This window comes from Poecilia formosa, unplaced genomic scaffold (assembly GCF_000485575.1).
Source record: "Poecilia formosa unplaced genomic scaffold, Poecilia_formosa-5.1.2 Scaffold6, whole genome shotgun sequence".
Classification (NCBI taxonomy): Eukaryota; Metazoa; Chordata; class Actinopteri; order Cyprinodontiformes; family Poeciliidae; genus Poecilia; species Poecilia formosa.
This window is the reverse complement of record NW_006799945.1, coordinates 5,481,837-5,504,801: the sequence shown is the minus strand read 5'-3', so window position 1 is coordinate 5,504,801 and position 22,965 is coordinate 5,481,837. Positions and strand designations below refer to the sequence as shown.

At 38.9% G+C, this 22,965-nt stretch overlaps 2 long non-coding RNA genes across 2 annotated transcripts in view; one reads left to right on the top strand and one right to left on the bottom strand.

The window, feature by feature from the left end:
- LOC107838351 (uncharacterized) overlaps positions 1–1,941 on the top strand; it is a 15,478-nt gene extending 13,537 nt beyond the window's left edge. The window contains exon 3 of the long non-coding RNA XR_001664410.1: positions 1,835–1,941. This is a non-coding gene — a long non-coding RNA (uncharacterized LOC107838351). The remainder of the gene's footprint in view (positions 1–1,834) is intronic.
- Positions 1,942–2,145: 204 nt separating this feature from the next.
- LOC107838347 (uncharacterized) lies at positions 2,146–22,965 on the bottom strand. Its single transcript, XR_001664407.1, has 3 exons — positions 22,954–22,965; positions 13,119–13,125; positions 2,146–2,234 (listed from the first exon to the last, which is right to left on the bottom strand). It is a non-coding gene; the product is annotated as an uncharacterized LOC107838347 (long non-coding RNA).

The window sequence follows — 22,965 nt, the reverse complement described above, 5'->3', positions numbered from 1 at the left end:
CCCACTTCCGGACCCCCACTGAGAGCCTCCCCCACTTCCGGACTCCCCACTGAACCCCTCTCCCACCAGAAGCCATGCCCACCTGTCAAATTTGACGAAAGGGTGTACCTATTATCTCTGAGACTTTGCCAGACGTTCCCAACAGACCCTCACAACACGTTTGGGCCTGCCAGGTCTGACCGTCATCCTCCCCCACCACCGGAGCAAACTCACCACAAGGTAGTGGTCAGTGGATAGATCCGCCCCTCTCTTCACCCAAGTGTCCAAGACATACGGTCGCAGATCCAACAAAATGATGACAACGTTGATCATCGAACTGCGGCTTAGGGGTGTCCTGGTGCCAAATGCACATATGGACACCCTTATACCTGAACATGGTGTTCGTTAAGGACAATCCATGACAAGCACAGAAGTTCAACAACAGAACACCACAGAACCCTCCAGTACCCCCTCCAAGGTTTCCAAAAAGGATGGGTAATCTGAGTGCTCGGGTGGTTGCTAGCGCAAAAACTCGGTTTTGGGAGAAGTTCACAGAGGCCATGGAGAACCTTGGATCGGGCAGAGTAGTTCGAAGACCTCCTCAATCCCACCACCACATCTTCAACTGAGGAAGCGAAACCGGGAGACTTTGGATCAGGCTCTGCTGAGTTGACCATGGTGAGAGGCGCAGAGAAGGAGTGAGCATCCTTTTGCCTCCCATCTTTGTGCCTGTATGTTGGGATTCACTCCAGTAAAGAGGGTAGCTTCCTTCCACCTACTTGTAGGGGGTCGGGTTCTGACTGTTGTCTGTACTTATGTGATAGGCAGCAGTTCAGATTGGCCACCTTTTGTGTAGTTGTTGGAGGGGTGCTGGAGAGTGTCCCTCCTAGAGACTTCCTTGTTCTGCTGGGGGATTTCAATGCTCACATGGGAAATTACAGTGAGACCTGGAGGCTTGTGGTTGAGAGGATCGGCCACTCTGATCTAAACCTGAGTAGTGTACTGTTGTTGGACTTCTGTGCTCATCATAGATTGTCCATAATGTACACCTTGTTCAAGCATAAGGGTGTCCATATGTGCACGTAGCACCAGGACACCCTGGCCACATTTCTATGGTAGACTTTGTTGTTTTCCCATCTAATCTGTGGCTGCATGTCTTGGACTGTTGGGTGAAGACAGGGGCAGAGCTGTCCACTGACCATTCGGTCACTCCACTGACCATTCGTTCAGTGGACAGCTCTGCCCCTGTCTTCACCCAACAGTCCAAGACATGCAGCCACAGATTAAATGGGAAAACAACAAAGTCTGCCATAGAAATGCAGTGTCCTGCTGTTATGAACACATATGGATACCCTTATGCTTGAACAAGGTGTACATTATGGACAATCCATGATGAGCACAGAAGTCCAATAACAGTACACTACTCAGGTTTAGATCAGAGTGGCCGATCCTCTCTACCACAAGGCTCCAGGTCTCACTGTAATTGCTCATGTGAGCATTGCATTGAAATCCCCCAGTAGAACAAGGAAGTCTCTAGGAGGGACACTCTCCAGCACCCCTCCAACAACTACACAAAAGGTGGCCAATCTGAACTGCTGCCTATCACATAAGTACAGACAACAGTGAGAACCCGCCCCCCTACAAGTAGGTGAAAGGAAGCTACCCTCTTCACTGGATTGAATCCCAACATACAGGCACAAAGATGGGTGGCAAAAAGGATGCTTACTCCTTCTCTGCGCCTCTCACCATGGTCAACTCAGCAGAGCCTGATCCAAAGTCTCCCGGTTTTGCTTCCTCAGTGGAAAATATGATGGTGGGATTGAGGAGGTCTTCAAACTACTCTGCCCGATCCAAGGTTCTCCATGGCCTCTGTGAACTTCTCTCACACCCGAGTTTTTACCTTAGCGACCACCCAAGCTGCATGCCACTTAGACTGCCAATACCCCATTACCCATAAGCTGCTTCCAGGGTGTCCCAGGCCAAAAAGTTCTGATAGGTCTCCATCTTTGGCTTGATAGCATTTCTCCCTTCTGGTACCCACAAGCTGATTCTAGGGTTGTCCCCAAAACAGGCACTGGAAACCTTGTGGCCACAACTCCGATAAGCCACATTGACAATGGAGTTGGGGAATGACTCAGTGCGGGCCACTTTCTCCGAAATGTGTTTGATGTTCTTCCAGAGGTGAAATTTGAAGCTCTGTTTCACAGGTGACTCTGCCAGGATCCTCACAACACTTTTGTGCCTTTCTGGTTGGACTGGCATCCTTCCCCATCATCAAAGTCAACTTACAACCAGGGAGTGGTCAGTGGACAGCTCTGCCCCTGTCTTCACCCAAGAGTCCAATACATGCAGCCACATATTAGATGGGAAAACAACAAAGTCTACCATAGAACTGTGGCCAGGGTGTCCTGGTGCTACAAGCACATATGGACACTCTTATGCTTGAACAAGGTGTACGTTATGGACAATCCATGATGAGCACAGAAGTCCAATAACAGTACACTACTCAGGTTTAGATCAGAGTGGCCGATCCTCTCAACCACAAGGCTGCAGGTCTCACTGTAATTGTCCATGTGAGCATTGAAATCCTCCAGCAGAGTAAGGAAGTCTCTAGGAGGGACACTCTCCAGCACCCCTCCAACAACTCCAAAAAAGGTGGCCAATCTGAACTGTTGCTTGTCACATACAGTAAGTACAGACAACAGTCAGAACCCGTCCCCCTACAAGTAGGTGGAAGGAAGCTACCCTCTTCACTGGATTGAATCCCAACATACAGGCACAAAGATGGGAGGCAAAAAGTATGCTTACTCCTTCTCTGTGCCTTTCACCATGGTCAATTCAGCAGACCCTGATCCAAAGTCCCCAGGTTTCGTTTCCTCAGTGGAAGATGTGATGGTAGGATTGAGGAGGTCTTCGAACTACTCTGCCATGGCCTCTGTGAACTTCTCCCACACCCGAGATTTTGCCTTAGCGACCACCCGAGCTGCATGCCTCTTGGACTGCCAGTACTCATTAGCTGCTTCCAGGGTGTCATAGTCCACCCTTGAAGCACACCAAAACAGGCACTGGAAACCTTGTGGACACAACTCCGATAAGCCGCATTGACAATGGAGTTGGGGAACAACTCTGTGCAGGCCATGTTCCATCCACTTCCTCCCAAATGTGTTTGAAGTTCTTCCAGAGGTGAAATCAGGTCATCAATGACCTCCTCAAACTTTTCTTTGCCAGGAAAGAGAATAGTTAGCTCTTTCTCCTTGGTCGGAGTTTAGCCAACCTATTCCTTAATTGGCGAAACCACTTGGAAACTTGTGACGTCATTTTTCTGGCATTTCTGCTGTCACAACGAACTTCCATAAAAGAAATATCCATTTCGTTCACATCCATGCTGTCTCTATGTTGTGGCACAGTTTGAATGTCACGTTTTGAGCTTTCTTCCAAAAACGTTTCTACTGAAGTAGAACACACAGAAACTTTATCAAAATGTGACGAATACGTCGGAGGAGTTATGCTCAGAGACTGACTGGAAAAATCCCTCCTGTCAAAATTCTCTGAGAACTCAATGTCATCTTCTGCGTATTCTTCTTCAGAAGACCATATTTTTGGAAGAATATGCTCAGGATAGACTTCCAAATGTTCCACAACATTCTCAGCATGTGAGTTTTCAAAATGGACTTTCTTCTTGGAAACGTCCATATCTTCAGCTTCCATGCCAGAAAAATGATCTGGGTCATTTTGCTTGCTGTCCCAGCTCCCGTCAACAGCCAGATGCATTTCTTCCAGGGGAACATCAACACTTCCACTATCGTCTGTGTCTGTGTCTGTGTCGCCAGAGTCAGTTTCCCAGAGGAGGTCCAACACAAGATCAAAAAAATCGTTGCTATTCAAAGCAATAGTATCTTCAGGAGTCTTGACTGTCAAATCTGTCAAGACCCCTGAAGTGGTACTGGCAACTTCTGTGGTAGCGTCCATGCTAATTTCCTCTTCAGAAACCGGTTCTTCCTCAGGTTCTTGAGGAATAAGTTGCAAGACCCCTGAAGTGATACTGGCAACATCTGAGGCAGCATCCATGCTGCTTTCCTCTTCAGAAACAGGCTGTTCCTCAGGTTCTTGAGGAATAAGCTCCTCAAAACCAAAGTATTTCCACCTCTTGCCCTCTTCGGATTGTTCATCAAAGCCATTCTCAAAACTCTCATCTGTGTCGGTGTCTTCTTCTTCTTCTTCTTCTTGTGCAATATTATGTCCAAATAATTTTCCAAGACCCTTTGTGGCCAGATAACCAAGGCCCCAACCAATAGTCAGAAACATTTTTGCTGAAATTGAAATCCTTTCTAAAATCGCTGATCCTGTTGTAAAAGTGCTGTAGCTCCAACGAAGTTGAAAAGCAAACTGAGAATTCTTGTATTCCAAATGATAATAATAATCTTTTGAACCTTTATGACATCATCGATGAGAACATGGATGACATGATGATGTCAAACAACCTGTGTCAGGTTCTTGTTTGTTTTAGTTGCTATGGAAACACAAGGCGTTATGTATAAGGTAAGACTACTGTCAATTAAAAATGCATGCGTAGACATCTACATTCGTGAATGCAAGTCAATAAATGTGCAGAAATTTAAGTTTTGTATTTGTCCTGTTTTTCAACCCATACATACGTGTAAAAATCAAAGATTTTACCTATAAAAATACCCATAAACAAACAAATTAATGCAAGTGTTTTATAGAGTAAGTATTTTTCCAGAAGTTAGACACACATCAGCCACATTTAGAAACTGGCTCTAAGCATCTACTTGATCTATTTTGAACAGTGAGTGAGGAGGATCCCCTTAAACATATCATGTCTTGCCTTAATTGCTTGCTCTGTTCATAAGGAAAACATTTAACATCTAATAATTACATTACCATTATTATTTTATTTTATTTATTTTTTTTACATTTGAATTCAGGATGATGCACCAAGCAGATCATGAGCCAAAGAATTTTATGTTTAATAGATCTAGCATAAAATAATGGTGGAATTGAAGTTGTAAGCAACAGGGTTGAGATGGGATATTAGAGCTTCTCAAGCTCAATGGGAATAATTTGAAAATAGAACTGAGTCTAGTTTGCTAGTCACAGAAACACACTCCATTTATAGTGACCTTTTAGTTGCCAGTTCCTCATTTGACCATTATTTTTAATTTTTTATTTTTTTACCAGTTGTTTCTTTTGTGCAAATACTTAAGTTTATTTTGAGAGACAAGCTCTTCCAGCGGTTGCAGATGTAGAATAGCTTTCAGCGACATTAACTATTACTGCAAATGGCAATATTTTAATTTAGGCATATAATGTAATGATACAAACATGATTAATCATGTGATTTCTTAATTTTTCTTAAGTAATGTTAGTAAGAAGATATGATACAAAATAGCTTTGATGATATCACAGCCATACAAGAATGTTATCCTCTTCTTTTCTCCATAGATTTATCACCTTCATCACACTTTATGTGATATATTTTATAGATAAAAAAAATGTCTAAAGTCTCCACGTGTAACATTTAACCTGTTGTGCTCTAAAAAGGCATTACACAATAGCATGAGTAGCTCTTTTTCTATTTTTATAGCATTTTAGTCATGTTCTTCGCAAAGGCAGCATGCATTTAATCAAAGGCTGCTGGTTGTTTTCCTCTTCACTAGATTGCACACCATGAATATAGCACAAAGCCCACAAAAGAAGCCCATAATAGGCTGACCTGCCATCCCTGCACTTACATTCTGAGCACCTGATTAGACAAGAACACCTATTGTAATTATAGTTATGATAGGGTAGAAAATGACTAACCCTCCTACCTTTGTGTATGCATGAGAAGCCTAGTGAGGCTGAGGAGGACACTAAGAATAAAACACACAAGCCTCTGTTGCCCAGAATGAATTTGATTACAGTAGCGTCCTTGCCAATGCTAATTATAGTTATCCAATTTTAGTCCTTGATAGTTGTTTTTATGTTTGGTCACTGTGGAGTCAAGACCGCAGGCTGCAATCATCCTCACAAAACTGAGTGTATTAGAGGATGGGTTCATACTTTGGGCTCTCCAAAGTGGACATTTAGATAAGGAGCCTTCTAATCAGTGTCAGTGGATGACTACTTAAATGAACGACAGGATTTGGTTTGTTATTAACAAAAACCCAGTGAGGATCCCAGTTAATCTTATATGGCACTTTTACATTGCAATTTTACTTTGTTCTTCTTTGCAAAACTGCTCAAGCTCGATCAGGTTGTCTGTGGAGATCGGCAGTCTCCCACAAGACTTTTGGCATTGATATGAGTTTTATTCAACAGTGGATTTCTCGTCATTTAAGTAGATAAAAAGACAAGAGTATTCAAAAATATTTATTTTTCTGGTCATTATCCGTTAGCTGTCTAAAATAGTCAAAATTAGTTTTTTCAAACAACTTCTGATTCCCTCAGATGATAACTCCCACTGTGGACATATTCGTTAGTTGTTGTTTTTTTTTTTTTGGAAAATATAAGTTTATTATTTTTTTGATGTTTCAGAAGACTTAAGTCATAGGTCAACTCTGGTATTTTAGGACATTTGGTTTGGAAACAGCAGACAGTGGATCATTTCTGTTATATATTTTCTTATGTAAAATCTTTGGTTGTTCATGTCACTTAATGATTCGTCAAGAGGATTGAATGCTACAGTAAATATGAAAAAAAAATCATGTTTTTTGTTAAAGTCTGGATGAATTTGATTAAACCAACCCAGGATAAAATGACCTGAATGACTAAAACTCTGCACCTGAACTGAAAATAAAACAGGTCATTCTGTTCTGTCCTTTTTCTGGCACTTTATTTATCTTCTGCTTTGTGTGCCAGAGTTATTTTATCCACCTACAGAAATACATAAGTAACATGCCAGAAATAAATTCGAAGGCAAAGTACCTTTTTGTTCTTAAGTGATAGAAGAAAACAAACACACAAATAAGCAGACAAATATTGATTACAAATGCTTCATATATCTTTACATTATGCCCTGACAATTTGATGACAGAATGGCAACTACAAGTACAAATTCGAGCCACACATCAGAAATTTGTGTAAATACAAAGGAGTGCGAAATTTACTTGCAGATTAATCAGAAATGCACACAAGAAGTTTATGCTTGCAATTACAAAGGACTCAGAGTATGAATGAAAATAAAAGAATTTCCCATCTGTATAAAAGAAATGCTGGGAAAAAAAAAACTGCAGATGATGACAAAGTCTCATGAAAAGTGAACATTCGAAGCACCTCCTTCTGGCCCTTTGCCGAGACACTTCAAAGTGAAAGTAAAATTATTCGAACTGCAGTGTGTTTTGTTTTGTGTGTGACGCAGAGCCAGGATAGGCATTTCCTTTAGTCCTGCTGCCATGCGGTTTTATTGATATCCCGTAAGTCTTTCAGATTCATACAATGAGGTGACCCAGATGTGACTGATCAATGTGTTCAATCACAGGCTGCTTTAAAGCTGAACATCACAAGAACCGGTTTAGTTGTTAAAAGGTAAATGAATAAAGACAGCTAATAAAATTATTAATCAAACTAATAATTGACACAGGTACCAAAAGCAATGATGTAATATTTTACAATGCAGAATACCAAAGGTGCCCTAAAATAAAAGAGACCACCAATCCATCACAGAGAACTTATATGGATGGATGGATGGATGGATGGATGGATGGATGGACAGATGGATGCAGTTGAATTAAATTTGGATTAAAGTAGATTATAGTGACATAATTTTATTTGGTTATAAATATTTAGTTTTTTTTTGTTTTTTTGTGTGTGTGTTGTAAGTTACATTTTATTTCAATGAATTTCTCCTATCATCTGCTTCAGCTCTATTCTGATTTATAACACCTGGTTCACTGGAAAGATTAATCATCCTGCTGTTAGGAAGTTGTGGATTTGAATCCAACTTCCTCCCGTCTCAGATGCCATTCTGCACTTAACCCTAAGTTGTCTACTGATCTCCTTGTATTCGCGTTGGTGAGCGCAGCTGGGTGAATGTAGCTCCAGTAATCGCTTTGAGTGGTCGACATGAGTAGAAGAGTCCAGTCCATTTATAAGGTGGATTATGTAACTGTTGTAGTCTACATCTGGGTCAGGAGAAACACCCCGCATCACAAATTAGGAACGGAAGACATTTCAAAGAATATGTGCCTTGGAGACTCAGATATGGAGCTGTGTGTGTATGTGCGTGTGTATGTGCATGTGGGTGCTGTGTGTTGACCTGAGGACTGACATCATATAAATGATAGCCTATAAATGGAAGCTCATTAGATGGCTATTATAAGGGAGGCAGAGCTGAGGGACTTTAAAATCCGCCAGTGATGCAACACCTCAGAGGTATAAGTTCATAGCTGAGTTTTATATCTTAATAATTTCATGTCACTGTGAACCTAAATTTATAAGAAATGTGCAAATTTAAATCTGTGTTCTAGTTTAATATTGAACATCTTGTTTTTGAAGCAGGTTTCTTTCATTCTGTTGAAATCTGTGGAAATTGTCCCTCATAATTTCCTCCAATCCCGCAACTGTCAGTGAATGTCTAACTTTGCGCATTTTTTTGTTTTTCTGGTTTCTTTCTTACAGGTTATTTTGCCTTTTGTTCCAACCTTCATGCATGAAATGGCATCTAAAACTCTCCTTTCATGTGATAGCTTTGATAACAGCCAAGGGTTACCAAGGATAAGAGTTATGGTACATAGCCCAAATCATGCTGTAATAAGTCATTATTATATCCATTAATTCTACACTTTTTTCATTTCTTGTGGGTTTCAAAGGGTATAGACCGATATGCATTTTTCTCATGATATGGCAATAAAACATTTTCTCTACATTTTAAAGACAGCATAAAATATAGTAATAGCACAATAGAGAATAAAAAACACGAAGCAATGAAGTAACAGAGACTAAAAATGTCTTTGCCTTCGAACAAATGCTCTGCATTTCCAGAAACATAAAATGGTGCCACTTAAGTGATTGGGTTGTCTGCACACTTTAAATTCACCGAAACTGAGCTCAGTGTCCCAGTTTCTTGGATGAATTTTAGGAAACCACGTTTTGTTTTGCACTGCCTCTCTGCAACCCACACCATCAACACGAGTCCAAAAATAAAAATAAAAAAATGTTTACCCTCTGTGTACAAGCTATAAAAGGCACCATGTAAACACTGCCTGGTGTCTTTTCTGGGCAGATAATAAATGAGGGATCAGGAAATGTCAGGAGTGACATTTCCGTTTTTAAGGAAGCTTTTTAGTAACAAATGATTTCATGAACTGGAGCTTAAAGTGTTGTTGTTGCACGAGGTTCAAAGTTTTTGTTTTGTAACAACAAGGGAAGTAAAAAAGCTAGGAAGTATGTAATATAGATGCAGTGCAATTCATCAGGTACAAACTTATCGATATTTGATCAGAAACTTTTTCATTTGAATTAGCTAATGATCCATGAAAATGACACGCACCATAATCAGATTAAGCATTTTTAGAATGTTTTAATGATTTAGTGAATTTAGTTTCTTGTATTTTATGCACTTTCACATATATTAATGTTGTTCTATCAACTTTTTTTATAAATATGCCCTTGAATACAGTGTGCTGTGTTCACAAAAAGTCATGTTCAACTTGCAGAGTCATTCCATAGTGTAAATAGATTTTAACACATACAAGTTTGATACAGTTTCAGACAAACCGCACTTAACTTGATCATTTAGTTCTAGTGGATGGGTGCTGCTAAAACGCACACCCCCTCTGCCTTTCTGGCTGGAACCCTTTATGGCTCTGAAATTTAGGGTTGCTTAACGTCATACTCATCTGGCCCTCCACTCCAGAGATTTTCCCCTGTTTGAATCTGCTTTTTATGCCAAGGGCCTGCCTCAGTTTCCATATTCATCACCCTCAGTGTAATCTGCTCTCAGGATTCTCTTGTACAGCTTGTTTTTTGTCTCCCCTGTCCTGAAAGTAGGATGACAAACAACCAATGATAACAGAATCCAGATACACTCAAGAAGAGCTGCATAATTTATCTTTATTTGTAATTAGAGAGGACCTTTTCAGTTTGTTTTTTTTTAATGTAAGGATTTTTTTTCTGCTCTAACTTGCTGTTTTATCCCATTTTGAATTTGTGTAATGCCTTATTAGACTCTCTCGTCAAATGGCCCTACAGCTCCGGTTCTTCTTACTCTCCTTTCCGACTCTGACCTTTTTACTCAATATCTACCTTGTCTTTTGTAATTTTCCGCTTTAATCAAATCTCCAGCCATGTGCGCGTCTCTCTCATGAATGAGGAGGCAGGGAGACTCAGAACGGCACACTGCAGCCTACACGTAGATGTTACACAACACTGCAGCACTTTTTCCTTGTGCCCCTGCAAAGCAGAATATGCTGAATCTTCCTGAGACCTTTTTTTGTTTAACTGAGTGTGTAACGCTTTAAAGATTGAGACCCTTGTTCTTTTTAGTCTTATACCTTTTGGAAGCTCCAGGTTGCTCTCCTTATTACCTCCTGGATGTCCTGGTTTCTAACACTCTTATTATTCCCAAGGAGCTAATGTTTCAACAAAATGCTGGACACGATTCACCTCCGAAGTAGAAACTTAGTAGGAAATTGGATCTGAGAATGACGTCACGACCAACATGATCATATTTCAATTACAAGCTGGGAAACAAAACAGAGTAACTAGTCGCTGTGCTCAGTGATCAGGTATAATTGGGGTAGCTACTGTTGGCTACACTCCCAGAAACAATATTTGCATTTTATTCAGTAATTCACTATATTGATTGTTTTACTAACATAAGCATACGTGTGTCATTGTCTTAATGACATTTAAACTGTTAGAAGTTAAAATAAATAGTTAATTTTTGTTGGGGTTAAGGACCACAACCCCTAAAAATACAGCTGAAATTCACCAAAACTACGATGCTTAAAACCTTATTTGATCGAACACCAAATATACCTTAGTACGCATTAATACGCAGGGGAAACCATCTTGACACGACAGCAGAAGCTTATTCTTATATTCACTCTAGAAATTACAGCCAGTCAGCACTAGGGAAAGTGAGTGGTGCTCCTGGATTGGCTGCTATGCGCTAGGCATGTCAAATAGCTTTGTGTCGGCTTCCAAAGCTGCACTTTCTTTAAATTGTTTTAGATGTGCTCTTCAAAACCATCTGCGCACCAGAAAGGTTTCCACAAGTAATTGGAAGTCACATTCCACAGAAAATCTCCAAACAGGAAAATTTGTAAATACTGAACTGCAAACAGACGGGAGTCTACTGTAGATATTTATTTTCACACAAGCTCTTTCTATTTGGTAAAGTAATTTACTCTTTTTCATATCATGTTAACTGTTAACGTAAAAAAAAACAAAAAAAAAACGTTATTATTACTTTCAATATAATCATCTTTAAGATGAACTAAACTTTTGTCTTCAAGGGTTTTCTGTGTGATCGAACCATTTCACCCCTAATTAATATGATGGAGTTTTGTCCAACCTTTTATCTATTTGGATTTTGAAGTTGATGAGAACTCCAACTTTTCATGTCGCAGTTTCATCTTCGGGGGCAGTTTCATTTTATTCTTCAAACTTTTAACTCAAAAACTCAGAAAAGTGTGAAAGGTGAATAGATCACAGACTTGTGTACATGAATGTTCACGTTAACTTGCTGTTACAACCATTGCTGTATTAGTATCTGAAGAACATTTACAATTTCTTTTTTTTTTGCAAGTATTTGTATTTACTTCATCATTCAATTTGGGTTGACCCTCTTTTTCCAGTCAATTACAATTGCTTAAAAAATTGTGTAACTGCCAAGTAAAGCAGGTCTCCTGATGATCAAGCTCACTTGGTAGTTTCCTATCTAACCTTTTTGCAAGAATACGAAAGGTTTTTATTCAGAAATTGATTTCAGGTTTCATTGGCAGTGGGTATGCATTCCTTTTTATTCTGTTCTTACTTTGTCCCTCACTGTTTCTGTAATTGCTCCAGATACTACATGACACGGTGCCACATTTAGAAAGCTTTGGATCTCCTTGAGAGGGACTGAAGGTGAATAATGTTTACACCTCTCTTGCTGAAAAGTAAGAAAAATGCAGAAAGCCCCATAGAGAATCTCATCATATCTGCCTTTCAAAGAGGGTCACTTAAAAGATGCTGGTGTTCCACTTTGTTTTTCTTAAAATAAACTCAAAATGCATGGGTCAATATGCAAAGCGTGTCCACAAGCACATGCAGAGAAGAAAACCTTTCGTCCTGTTATGTAGTTCACCTTCGTCTGTGTCATTCAAGTAATTGCTTTGTACGGTCCTTTCTTCTTTTGACAGAACATTTCAGTCCTTTTCCTGTCTCTACCTGTATCAGAAATAGAGCTCTTGCTCTAATTGTGTTGAATTACATAACTGACCCACAGGTATAACAGACTTGGAAAGCATGGTAATAGATTGCGCTTTGCTTTCTTCTGGGTCTGCTCAGCCGGTGACCGAAGAAAGACAATGCAAAGTAAACCTCCAGAGTAATTGTCTGTCCTTAAAAGACCATTTCCCCCTGTTCCAGCACTAACAGCATTAATAATGGATCATTTTGGGTTCTGAGGAAGTGCAGGGATTTCTGACTAAAAGTTGCATTTCAGTACACGTAGTACAGGGAAGGTATTTATTCTTGATACATGTGAGAAATATTAAAACAGACACGTTTTATTTTTGTGGTTATGCTGTCAGCCTGAACACAGGTGTGAGTTCTCCTAAAATATACCTTAATTTGGAACAACATAACACAATTTCAAGCCTGTATACTTCTGTGTGTTATTGTCACAATAACGGCCATTGTTTTGTTTCATTGCACACAGATTAAAAATAGAACTCAAATAATCTTAATGGATGATACATCCTCCTGGTGCCAATGAGAGCTCCGAACAGGACCGAGGGCTGCTTAGGCGCACACACACACTCTCATGTGAGCGTACTCTGTTGTTTGTGCAACATCTCTGCTCACAACACTTTGCTGATGATGCTGAAGCTGAGGATTATGTTAAACCAAACGTGATCTCTAATCTGGATGAGTTTCCAACAATTTTTTTTTTATCTCCTTTTTCTGCAACCCTGAGTGAGTGTTGTGACCTAGAAGCTTTGTAGCAGGCTTCCCGTTATGGTTTTATTCAGTAATGACGGATACTTAGTTAAATCTATATTTAGGGTTTAATGCTGTCAGCCTCGACTTAAAAAGTCAAGAAGATAATATAGAAAAGTACAATAATATGCACATGTATCTAAAAGTATTGCGACAGTGGTGGGTCCACAACCACTGCCGCATATAAAAGGGGTGAAGGGTGACGCCGGTGTTTTTTCATGGGAGTTAAAATAACAGATCAGTATTATATTGTTTCACATATCTGCTGAGCCACAGAGCCAACAAACCACTTGCAGCTTCAGAGCTGCAGGTTCCAGATCCCTCATCTAGTACATGAAAACTGTGATCCTCTCTGTAGCCAAAAGTGCAAAGCCTTCACATGGGATAAGTTGACTAGTTATTATGTCAACTTTTTCATGCTGCATTAAGTGTCAGTCTATTGCAAAGTCATGTAGAAATCACAGGATTCAACTACAGAAGTTAATGCAGCTATGGCATTGCAACCTCAAAAATAATAACATTTGTTAACATGTTTTAGAAAAGAAGAGTTGTAGAGTTTTCATTTGTTCTGACCCATTGTTTTATTTGAAAAGCAGCAGGTCTTGAGTTAATCAGTTTTTATTTTTCTCCAATGCCGGGGGCAGACTGACTTTGTTCGATAAGGTTTCATTTGATTTGATAAATACAATTAAAATTACATTTATCCTTTTATGTGCTTGTTTTGAATTTCAGAAAGTGCGTGCTGTTTTCCCTCTTTGTGGTAAATAATTGATTGTGATGTAATTCCCTTCATCCCATTTTCTTTCATTTCCTTTAAAGCATTTTGAATAACCTTGTGCATGAATGGTACTCTACAGTGAACTTGTCTTGCTCTGTCTACAGTTTTTTTTAGCTTTTTGTCGCAAATATAAAAATAAACATTAAACAATAGATCTCTTCTCATATCTCCCCCCCTCCCCCCCACGCTTCACTACCACAGAAGTCATGAGGATCGGAAATGACATGGCTTCCCAGATTTTACTGTAAAACTGGGTTTGTGTACATCAGCACACTCACTCCTCCGGAGTGTATACACATGCTGAGTTACCCACCGTTCTCAGTAACTAAAAATACATATTTTTACAGTAGATGCTCCCATATTCTTTGTGTCATCCCACCTCAGACCAGTTAGACACGGGGGCGACGATGTTCAGCCACAGCTATCTAGCCTTGTATGTGGGATACATTAAGCAGAGTGCCATTCTACCTTCCCCCAGTGGCATTTAGCTTTTCCATTCCCAGACCAGCCTTGACACAGCTGCTTAAGCTTGTTAGTCACAGTGTGGTGCAAAGCCTGCGTCATCACTGAACTCACAAATTTATAGGCGTACTCTGACGATAAGCTGTGTTCAGCATGTATGTTTCATTCAAGAAAATAATGCAAAAACGTCCCTTCTCTTCCTCCGTCTCTTTCTGTCTCCAATGCTTTATTGCGTGTGTGTGTGTGTGTGTGTGTGTGTGTCGTCAACGTATCTCTTTAACTCGAATCTCTGCAGAACGATCTGTTTATTTACGCTGCACCCGTCTTCTCATTTGCGCCATCATTTAGTCATTCTTTGTTTAGAAGTGGGATTTGGGTTAAGCTGCCAGCTCATGCAGCGCACATTCTATAAGATCGGTTTAAGAAGAAAAAAAATCTCGGCTAATTCATAGTTACGGGAATACAATGCTGAGGAATTTAGTTATAAAACACTGAAACGCCAGATAGCTGCTGACTGCTTGCACATGGTAAGTGTTAGCGGTTGTGTGTGTTGAGATCTAAGGCTGCTTTTGATTATAGCTAAGGAAAAAGAAAGAAAGAAAAAGGAATAAGAGAGAAATTCTTTAATTGGAGAAACTTCTGCTCAAATTTGCAGCAAGCTCGACTCAAGTTGAAACAAAATATTTTTCCATCTGGCATACGAGGAGGTTAGGAAACAGAAATACTAACACATTATGAAGGGAAGGAGGATGTTGTTAAAAATGCTTGAAATTCTTGGCACACGCAAACAGTAAAGGCGAGCTTATCTCCCTGACCTCTGCTTTAATTTCCTTTGGTTATTTTTAGTCTAAAAAAATGTCACCATAATTGTCATCCACTGCAGGAGAGAGGGGAGAAGTCTTAAATACACGCTGCTGGCAGTTTGATCAAAAAGGTTACAAACTGATGTTTTAAATATAAAATGCTTAACTTCGATGTAAAAAGGATGTGTGAGCCTATTGCAAATAAATTTCAAGCAATTAACAAGAACTAACTGAGTTTTTGGGACTTTTGACAAGGCTGGAAAACTCTTAGAAAACCAGTTATGACAAAATGTGTATCGTAGAAATAAGCTATATATTTAGAACAGTTGGAATTTCCAAATAAATTCTTAAAATCTTTTCATTCTCTTGTATTAAATTAAATAGTATGCCTTTAAAACTCAATTTTACAACAATTTTACCACACTTTAACTCTGATCTGCTGCCAGTCAGTAGGGAATAAAATAGGAAATACTATTTCCAGGAACTGATTCCTGTTTTCTAATTTAAAAAAGGAGGGGATGGAGAATTTCCTGGTCATGTCCTCAGGGATGCGGCAGTAGCTGCTAAGAGACTAATGGAAAGTCAGGGCTTAAGAAATGACAAAAGTGATTCATTGGCCAAAACAAATAAATAAAAGGGGAAAAAAAGGGAGTGAAAGAGTTAAATAAAGAAAAATAAATAAATGGTAAGTAGTACAAAGTTCCTTGCCCAATATCACCATAAAAATCCTAATTATTCTCACTCATAATTAATTTAATCATATATCACATCAGTACTTTTTCTTTTTTCCAAGAATATAATTTATAATAACTTAAAATATAATTTATCTCACTTTTAGTAATTCCACTTTGCAATAAAGTCCAAGCTTAGTCGGATGAAGAGTGTCTCAGGAGTTTTCAAGTCTTTCCTAGAGGTTGATTTAGTTCAGATTTTTATATCTTAACTGTTTAAATCTTTTATTATCTTCACAATTATGCACTACTTTGCTGGACTGTATAATAAATTACAAATTAAACACTCAGACATCTGGCTGCAACATTCCAAAATGTAAAGTTAGAGACATGAATACTTGTACATCTCAAAATATAAACTGACATGTCTGCTAAAAAAGGGAGTGAAATAGATAAATCTCTAGAAAGCAGAAACCGCTAATTAGTATGCGGAAGTGTCACCTTACTTTCTTTTATTTCCTGTCTGTTGTTTATTTTCTCTCCTCCTTTTCAGTCACTTAATTCACATCCTGCCTTAAAAACCTGGCTGGACAAGCTGGCATCTTCTGCCGTGGTATTAGGTAACACAGGGGGAGGAAAGGACACGTCCCTATTAGCTTTAATATGATTAACCGAATCTGCAAGGTCTTTCCTTGACATTTACATTGAGAGCGAAAGAAGGAGGGTGTGTGCTGCAGAGCTGCTTTTGTAAAACAACAATTTATGCAGTTCTCCCTGAACAGACCAGAGCACACGCTCTCAGCAAGGCAATTGTTCAATGAACAATTAGGCATGAATAGTCCTGCAAACACAGATGGGCAGATACATGACCAACTGTAAAATTGGTCTATTTAAATAAATTTTAAAAAAAAGAGGCAGAAGTGCTTTGTGCAGACAGTATGTGCAAGCTGATAATAGAACATTTTGGTGAGAGCTGTTAAAAAAGATCTGTTCATTGTGCTTTCTGCCAGTCAGTTGTTGTCAGGAAGAACTATCCACAAGTTGCCAGATCTCAATGCTCAAGGAAGACCTGATGAGAAAAGATTTTCAAATGAACCAGTTGCTGATAGAAAATGTATGAATGCTTGCCGTTTTTGTTTAAACCACCACATTTTTATGTCCTGTGAGTGGGGCGCAGCGACTGGAACAGGAATAGAATCAAAGGAAGTGAAAACAGTCACACAGTGGAAAAAGCTAATTTGCCTCAAAGCTTTTACAGGACTGCTCTGGCCGCGACTGCAGATTCGAAGCCACTTATCCCACCACCGTCTGACCACCAACCAAATAAACACTTTAAAGTCTTTTTTTTTTTGTTTTATTTTTTAAAAGCAGGCCTTTAAGACAAAACAGCCTCAGAGAAGCAGCCAAGCGGAAACCAAATGTGCACCCGCGTACTTTCCAAAACCATCCACTGTCTCGGCCTCCAGATGTGTTCACTTCCGGTGATGTCATGGGGTGCAGATCCTAAAAACAACACACATAGGAATTGGAAAGTTAAAATTATCTGATAAATATGAAGCATTTTATTTTTTGTTGGAATTGCTTTAATGCAAACATCACCTGGGACAAACCAAATTTCAATTGTATGTCTTGGAAAAACGGAAGGGAAGCATTGTCTTTATGGAAAAATCTACTTGGGATTTCTGATCTTTTTGTTGTTTATTGCAGTCAGATATTGCACACAGTAAGCAGCTTTGGGAATGAACTCTTTTTCTGAGATCATCTGAAACAGTTTGAGCCTGCTACGTCATTTTCCCCTCAAGTGAGTTGAGGGAGTTATTTAATTCACAAATGCATTGCATCCCCTGTGACAATCTAACCACAGTGGTGTAAAGATTTATGGCCTTTTATGATTCACAGTCAAATCATTTCACATGTAGATAAAGCTTAGTTGAATCATCCAATTTTTTTTTTTTGTTCAACTAATATGGTCAACCTGAACAGTGGAAGATAAATATACTGCTTTGCTTTGTTTTTCTTCTCAACAAATGTTTGTATGAAAATAGTAGGACGCGTGAATTTCTAATGCAGGACTTCAACAAAACATAAACCATTAAATCCTGAGGTACAAAACTATAAATACGTGATTTCCCACATAGTTCAATTTGATGTCAGAGAGGCTTACAAGAACAAAAACTTAAGTTCAGAGATGATTTATTTATTTATTTTCTTTTTATTTTTTTTGCTTTAGTAAAAACGGTAAACGGTGCTAGGCAACATATTCCAACATGGTTTCTAAAGGATTTTCATAACAGACTTTTTTTCCAGAAAAAAATACAACTCATGGGATCAAGCAGAGTGAAGGCTGCAGCTGCTTATGTGTACATTTGAGCCAGAATTAAAGGGGGCAAACTCCAAACTGCATTCCTTTTACTAGGAATCACTCGCTAAAGTGATGCAGTTCACTTGAGTCACCTGAGTCAGTGTCATCCCAGAAACGCAGCCAGGCTGTGACGCTGACGATCCACAAACCAAGACGGTTGCTAGAGTGGATTTTGACGCTGATGCACTGACAGGGAAAATGATCATGTTAAATTCTTTTTGAGGTTTTACATTTTTGTAAATCTCCACCCCTCATTATCTACTTATACAGTTTGTACAGCCACTTTTTGGCCACTAGAGGGCAGCAGAACAACCTAAAATCACAAAAAATCTGAAATATTAGCACTTAATGTGATTCTGTTGAAGATTTTATTTATTTATTTTGTATTATTTTTGGAGGTATTTGGGTGTCAATGTAGCCATATAACTACCTCGACTAGTTATATGGCATGTCAGCACAGAGGTCATACAAATCAAATGCAATATATGTTAAGAACAACATACATGTAAACATCGACCACCCAATTAAGTTGTCAATTTTCCCTCATTCACACTCAATAACCCACTTTTGCTTTAATTAGAGGCTTACTTTAACTCGTTTTTATGTGCAGGTATAACTGATTTGACTTTACCCAACTTGAATTTGTCTGCTTTCCAGTCATTCCTGCCTTTAATGGCGGATGATGCAGGAGTTTTGTAGGTCGTGGAAGAATATCTAGTTGGCACTTGAAAATCAAATCTGGCATTTTCTGTTCACGAATGGAAAAACTTCCTTAGCTTTTGTCGTCAAGTTACAATGCAATGTTCTCAACTTACAGCTGAGTGGTTTTGTTGCGTTATAGGTAGAGTCGGCCAATTTAACTTTTACATAAAAAGGGAGAAAAAAAATCTAGAAGCCATGTAGTGACAACGTCAGCTCACTTCCTGCAGTTCTAATTCCCACGAGGACCGTGTGTTGAACATGGCGCATTTAGTGGAGAGGGCATTTTGCTCAACTGCGTATGACTAAACTGAGTTGTGTCAGAGTTTTGTAAGCTAATGTTTCCCTTTAGAAATGACTTGAGCGTCATTAACTTGTTGCTAAGTGGGCGTAACTCACTGTATAGTAACGTGGAAGGAAAATCTCACACAGCTAGCTGACTGGAACAAACTTTCCTCTGTATTCAGGAGTTTCCTCTTCAGTGAAAAGCTCACTGTTATTGAATCTCAGGGTGTTGCTGAGTATGTAGGACAACTGCAGTCACTGTTTTCCTTACAGACAGCTCTTGGATGTTTTTTTTCTTCCCCATGACCCGATGGAGCCCTGCATTCCTCTGAGAGTTGTAGGTGTTCACGGGCTTTTTTTTACACACACACACAAACACACACAATAGCCTATTTGATTGCAGACTGTTATTTGTGGTGGTCCCTCATTCCTTTGAACGAATGCAGGAACCACATCCTCCAAGAGCTGCTGTGTTCTGCAGCTTGGAATAGATGTTGCGATGTCCTTCTGGAATGTGATAGCATTGTCAAGGCACAAGTTATGATAGTCAGGAAGCAGTCCCACAATCCCACAAGCCTGGGTAATATTATAATTGGGCATTTATTTTTTTCTTCTTCTTTAATAAACAGTTTTGAAGGCTTGATGGTACAGTCCATCAACACAAATATACTTTTCTTTCTTTAAACACAATAATTTACGCTTTCCCTTGGTATCTCTGTTGTAAATTTTTCTCATCCTTCAATGACATCCCTTCCACTTCTTTTGTTAAATACTTCTCACCATGTTTTTTAAAACACATTTTCTTTTCGCTTTCTTAGTTTCAACTTTTTGTGCAACTTCAGTACCTTTTGTGAGCACTGTCTAATCTAAAAGGCATGTTCTGGTCTTTCACTAGGTGATTTCAAACTCTTTCATGAGGGATCTTTACATTTGCACACTGAATCAAGAAATACTTCATACATATCAAGGCTCATGTTTAATTTTAACTTTACTCTCTCTCTCTTTTTTTTTGCTTTACTTTGTTGTTTTTCTGCCAAAATAATACGTCGAAAAACATGTCACCCAAAATAAAACTTTTTCATTCAACGGATTTTAAAAACAAATGTGTTTTTATGCTGCGAATCAACAACATATTTCCTGATTATGACAGTAAATTTGCCTTGTGACTGCCCTGGCCTGACCCACTCCTTCTTTACCCTGCGGTCTGATAGCTCTGTTTCATAATTTACTCTTTCCTTCCTCTTTTGCACCCCACCCTTTCTTTCTTCTATTTTTACACCAGGTTTGAAATCCATTTATCTCGGCAGTCTATAAATGGTAAAAAAGAATTAATGGATTTTGGCCACATCCTGTGATTGGAGAGCACAATAGAGCTTATGTTGTCAGCTGCTGATCCTGTATGACTGAACAAGTGATCCACCGACTCACACAAACTCAGTGATGACAATGAAAGTAGTACGAAAGAAGTCATCATTATTTCAGACGGCAGACTTGTCTCAGCATATCAAATCCTATTCCCATCCCTACCACGCCTCTCTGTGAGTAAGAAATAATTACTACCACATGCGTTAGTCAGTTATTTAGTTAGTACTTATGACAACCAATCAAATCAATAAATACATTTATTTTCAATCAACTGAAAAACTAAATGGATAGATTAGCAGACAAAAATCAACAACGCAAATCAATCTGCCAAATAACTTAAAGTAGAACGTTCAATATAAAATTAATTTAAAGAATCAAAGAAATCCTTACGGGTTTGTAAGTCACCCAGAACTCTAAAGAAAATGGTTTCAGAGCTAAATTGCAACTTCTCCTACGAGACGTCAGGATTTGGGGAGAAGAGGGAAGTTGAAAAAAAAGTCTCAGTATCACCAGGACCAGACAACACGCCGCAGCAGAACTGAAACAGAGGGCCTTACTTTGATCCAACATGTGCTGTTGTTTTCGACTCTCCCAGAGAACGGGCTGCAGACTCTGAAGGCCTGCAGTTTCCACACCCTGTCTTTTGGGCTTAGAGACAGACTGCCTCTAGACAAGCTTGTCTAGTCAGCCAGGCAGCCTGTCTAAGACTGGAAGGCGAACTTTGGAGGTCTTCAGGGTCTCCACTTGGGATCATTGTGGAAGAAAATGACTCATTTGAAGGGGGAAGCATCACCTAGATAAGTTAGCTGAATTAAACCTGCAGAGCTCCCGTGGCTTGAATGGACGCAAAGCCTTGGAGGAACTTTACATAACATAGAATGACGTAACATAGCAGGTGATGCAAACAGCAAAAGCATCTAACACAAATGTATCTTGAGTGGTGATCAGTTTGCTACAAGACTGGGTTGGGCAAGTCTTGTGATTTATTCTAAAGTTCTGCATCGGATATATTATTGAAAAAAGTGCACTTTAAACAAAGGGATAGTGTTTAGGAACTGATTTAGAAGCAGACTTGAAATGGTTTGGGAATTTTGTTACATCACGCTGCTATTTTTCTTAAACAAGTTCTTTAGACAAGACAAAGATCTCTTGGTTTCAAAGATCTACACAATCTATCACTTGAGGCACTGAAACTTTCTCTTTAATAAGGTTCAATTCACATTCAAACCAAAACAGGTTCAAAAGTTCAAAGTTTGCCACATTGGCATTAATATTATAATTTAGGGTCATTAGTTTAAAACTGTCTGGGACAGTTATGAAAATGCCTCTAAAGAAATAGCTCAGTAATGGTGGGAATGAAATTCTACGTCTAAAGCCCAGTTAGTTAGTTAGACATTCAATGTTGTTGCACAAGAGTTGCTTAGGTATTAGGTGTATTAATGATAAAAAATGATTTAACTCAGTTAAACTGGAGCCAAGTGGCTGATGATTTTTTCCATTCAGCAACTTTCCAAGCGCACACACACAAACACACACGCACACACGCACACACACTCACACACACAGTGGAACCCAAGATGTCTGCTAACTGGATCTGGCTAACATCTTCAAGGAAACTGGATGTGGAACTGGAGTCATTTTGCAAGTTTACTTAATATTTACATCCAAAGTTTGGATTGTGTAACAATATTTAAATATATATGGAAACAAACAGACAGATTGTTTTTGTCCACTGGAATCTTTGTTTTAAAATGACAATATTTTAATGGTTTTATCCAGTTGTTGTCCTGCAGCAGCTCCTGCTAGTTACTATGGGCCTCTTGCTCTTTGATTGATCCTTGCTTTGCCATCCAGTTGATTCAGACAGCTACATTGTAGCAAGTTTGCAGTTGTGTAATTCTTTTTTCATTTTTCAGATGACGGATTGGACAGCACTATGTAAGATATTTAAAGTTTGCTAATCAGGACTATGTTTGGTACCCTTTGATCTTTATTGAGAGAGCAAAATGGGCTTCCACATGCATGTGGCGATCTTTATGAAATATATGTAATAAAATGCACAGATGTTTGTGGCCATAACATAAAAAAATGTGAACAGGTTTAAAATGTATGAACATTTTTCCAGGGCACAACACAATAATCCTTACCTGAGTGATGTCTGTACTTGATGTCAGTCTATAAAAAAAAAGACAAAAAAAAAGAAAAACAAGCTTCTCAAATAGTTTTGTGGAAAGGTTTTATTGTTTTTTAAGGATGTAAACCAACCAATTATTCTTTATTCATGCTGAAGCTGAACATCGAACATAACTGATTCTTCCCGGTCTGTCCTAGTTTATAGTTGTTATTGTTTTTTCTTCTAATATTGGAGTTTGGTGCATGTTACTGTACATGTTGCCTTACTTGACTAATGAC